Source organism: Cynocephalus volans, chromosome 15, assembly GCF_027409185.1.
Source record: "Cynocephalus volans isolate mCynVol1 chromosome 15, mCynVol1.pri, whole genome shotgun sequence".
Classification (NCBI taxonomy): Eukaryota; Metazoa; Chordata; class Mammalia; order Dermoptera; family Cynocephalidae; genus Cynocephalus; species Cynocephalus volans.
The window spans coordinates 10,660,732-10,664,911 of record NC_084474.1 but is presented as its reverse complement, the minus strand read 5'-3'; the positions used below and the strand labels follow the sequence as shown (position 1 = coordinate 10,664,911).

Below are 4,180 nucleotides of genomic sequence, written 5' to 3'. Positions count from 1 at the left end.
TGGAGCCCTACCTCAGCATCCTTCCCTTCCCAGACTCTGAGCCTGAGGCTGCTCCTTCTCAATTGAAAAGGAAGGTTTGAGTTGTACACTAGCTCCAGACTGGCTTTTTCCTTTATATAACTGGAATGATTGAAAGAAAATTGGAAAGAGAATAACTTTTTTTGCTACATGAGTCAGCATTATTTAGAATCACGTCAGAGCAGTACCTAAAAGGCCTCACTCCCACTGCTGTGTGACTCACTTCATGGGAAACCCTGAACAAGGGCACGACTGAGGGGGAAAGAAGTGGACTCCAGAGCCACTCAGCAGGCCAAAATCAAAACGGGGGCCAGAAGAGAAAGGCTGCTAACTTCTCATACAAGTTCCTTTTTCTTTGTGGATGTTGGAGTCAACCCACTTAAAGAAGACAATTTCAGGGAGCAATATAAAAGTGAAAGATATGAAAGAGAAATATATATCTATATGTATATATCTATATACTCTATTTACATATATCTGTATGTGTATACACACACACACACACTTTTCAATAACTTATCCATGGAAATCACTTCACAGAAATGGCAGAAAAACAGTATTTTACATAAATATTAGGGTACTTCAAAAGTTCATGGAAAAATGGAATTAAAAGATAATATGAGTCTTTCCATGAACTTTTGAAGTACCCTCATACATCATAATGACTTGACAATCTGTAAAAGGTGATGATAATTGATTATGGGCCCCAAATCCTTTGACTCAACGTTGATTTAATCACAGTCGAAACTAAGAATCGCAAGTTTCTCACCAAGTAAGAAAACCTTGACAAATGTGCTTTCAACAATACAAAGCAGCAGATTAATCATTACTTTGTGTTTAGAAAGAAGGACAAGAAAGAAGGTTGTTGAATATTTCTCCATCATTATAAAACATAAATTACATCTCTAGTTACCCTGTCTGCAAATATCTTTCCTTCTCTCAGTATATTGCAAAGACAAATTTTTTTCTATAAAAATGGAAGGTTTACCTTAGCTATTCCAAATATTTGTAGCTTTAAGATTCTGAAACTAATGTAAATTATATCACAATAAAGCTGTTTTTTAAAAAATAAGATTCTGAAACTATATTTTAAGCATATTAATTGCAGAAAATTGTGTTTGTTCACCTAAAGCCATAAACAATTTCTTTCAGAGGAGATTGATTTCAGTCAACTGTCGTGTTGTAATAAACTACTAAGGCCTCATACATTTTGTTATAATTAAGTAGGCCATTAAATACTTTTGGAACAGGGTATCTTATTACTTAGGAAGATCTTATTACTTAGGAAGATCTAAAGATATTCATAACTACCTACAAAAGTTACTTTTCAAGTAAAATATGTAAGTACTTTAACAAATTAACTTTAACACGATGAAAAAATCCCGATCTTTCAAAAATCAAGAGAACAAAGTGTAAAAAAGAATATAATCTCAATAACCTTAATTCTTTCAGCCCTGTTTTAGTCAGTTTAAGTTGCTATAACAAAATACTACAGACAGGGTGGCTTATAGACTACAGAAACTTATTTCTCACACTTCTGGAAGCTGGAAGTCCAAGATCAAGATGCCAGCAGATTAGGTGTCTGGGGAGGGCCCCTTTCCTGGTTCATTGATGGCTGTCTTTTTGCTATGTCCTCACACAGCACAAGTGTGGAAGGCAGCTCTCTAGGTCCCCTTTTATAAGAGCATTAACCCCATTTTAAAAAGGTCTCAACTCCTGGCCTAATCACCTCCCAAAGGCCCAGCCTCCTATTACCTTTACATCAGGGATTAGGTTTCAGTGTATGAACTTTGAAGGGACACAAATATTCAGACCATAGTAAAAACACTTTTCCTTCCTGACAAATGTGTTAGAATACGTTCCTGACAGTTGTTAAAACACACTGTGGGAGCCCTGGATTTCAGTTGGTTGCACAGGAAACGACAAGGAAGAACTGCGTCCTGAGCAGGCCCACACCCAGGTGCCGGCAAGGTTTAAAGAGGAAGTGGCTGATCCCCAGGGAGCAGGAAGAGCAGGTGCTGCCACCCTGTGGAGAGCAACTCTCATTACTTACCACAGAGCCAATGGGGTAGTGCCTGGGGCTGTCCATTAGCAGAGTTTGTGCTTGTTAGAAGAGGTCAGAATGTTGCTACAACCGATTGTAGGGAATACATCTCAAGTCATTCCAGGGAATTGGTTGTTGGAAGGATAAGTAAGTTGCTAAATGAGAGCTAAGTGTGTACCACTTTATTTATGGAGGAGACTAAAACAAAACTCAGCCTTTTCCTGAGACCTAGGCAAGAGGGACCCATGCCATAACCCTGCCCTTTAGGCCATCCTCTGGGTGTCCCCTCCCCACCCTCTAGCTACAAGGTGCCCATTTCCAGGGCCTTGTGCCCTCAGGCCTGAGGGGTGGCCGACCTGTGGCTTTGGAAGAAGAAAGGGCGATAACAGAAGGCGAGAGGCCACCCTGTCCATCACCACATCCCAGGGGGCACTTGGAGGAGCCCAGAACTGCAACTCCACACCTGGCCCCCCCAGCAGTATTGGAAAAGTATGAAGATAGGACACATATTCTATAACAGTTTTTAGCTTGATTTATAGCTTTTATTTATGTATTTGTAATTGACGCCACAAAAATAATGGAAAGTGTGATAGAATCAGTTTCATATTTTGGGTGTAATCATGAAAGTCTGAAAGAAATATAGAAAAGCAAAATCCAAATAGTAAAAATGTGTCAGTAGGCCAGATTGATCCAGGATGAGGGCATCTGAGTCTAACAGTCCTAAATGTAGACAGAAATCCAAAAATACATGTGAACAATCAGCATCTACCCTAGTGTGCCAGTCAGCTAGGGCTGCCATAACAAAGTACCACAGACTGGATGGTTTAAACAACAGAAATTGGTTTTCCAGTAAGCAGCCTACAGTGATCTGTGAAAATGGTTCGCTGTTCACTTGACCCAGAAAACCCCACAAAATTATGCAAATCAAGAGGTTCAAATCTTCATGTTCACTTTAAGAACACCCATGAAACTGCCCAACCCATCAAGGGTATGCATATCCAAAAAGCCACCAAGTATCTGAAAGATGTCACTTTACAAAAGCAATGTGTACTCTTCTGGCATTACAATGGTGGAGTTGGTAGGTCTGCCCAGGCCAAACAGTGGGGCTGGTCACAGGGTCACTGGTCCAAAAAGAGTGCTGAATTTTTGTGCACATGCTTAAAAATGCAGAGTAACGCTAAACTCAAGCATCTAGATGTAGATGCTCTGGTCATTGAGCATATCCAGGTGAACAAAGCCCCCAAAATGTGCCGCGGCACTTACAGAGCTCACTGTCAGATTAACCCACACATGAGCTCCCCCTGCCACATCGAGATGATCCTTACTGAAAAAGAACAAATTGTTCCTAAACCCAAGAGGAGGTTGCACAGAAGGAAAAGATACCCCAGAGAAACTGAACAAACAAAAACTTACGGTGCGAGAATAAATTCAGTATCAAATAAACGCAAATAAAAGTGATAAGAATAAATAAATAAACAACAGAAATCTATTTTCTCACAGTTGCAGAGGTTATAAGTCCAAGGTCGAGGTGCCAGCAGGGTTGGCTTCTCGCGAGGCCTCTCTCCGTGGCTTGCAAATGCCACCGTCTCCCTGTGTCTTCACGTGGTCTTCTCTGTGTGTCTATGTTCTCATCTCTTCTTTCTATTTTTTAATTTTCTGAAAGAAAGACCACAGTGGTGCATCGGACTTGCAGAGGGAGAGAGGAGACCTTGGGATACAAAGTGGAGTGGGGGAAACGGGGGTGGGGAGGGAGGTCGGGGGTGGCTGAGCGAGGGACACGGAGAATCATCACAATCCGTGGTCACGGGCGTGCTGCAGTACTGCTCTGGCCGTCACGTCTCGGGCATGAGTGGTGACGGTCGGCTTTGTACCCCACCGATATTCATAACCAAAAAAAATAAAATAAAAATAAAAAAAAGTTAGAAAATACAGTAAAGGATAATAAAAAATAATAAAAACACTAAAAGTTAACGTTTTGGTGTGTTCCTTTCATTTTTCATACAAAATTTGAAGCATACAAGGGTATTTCAAAAATTTCCTGGAAAGATTCATATCACCTTTCAATTCTCAATCCTATTTTTCCAAGAACTTTTTGAAGTACCCTCATGTTATAGTTTT

The 4,180-nt window shown here is 40.5% G+C and overlaps 1 pseudogene; it reads left to right on the top strand.

The window, feature by feature from the left end:
* The first annotated feature begins 2,938 nt into the window (after window positions 1-2,938).
* On the top strand, window positions 2,939-3,488 carry LOC134364085 (large ribosomal subunit protein uL22-like; annotated as a pseudogene).
* The last annotated feature ends 692 nt before the right edge of the window (window positions 3,489-4,180 follow it).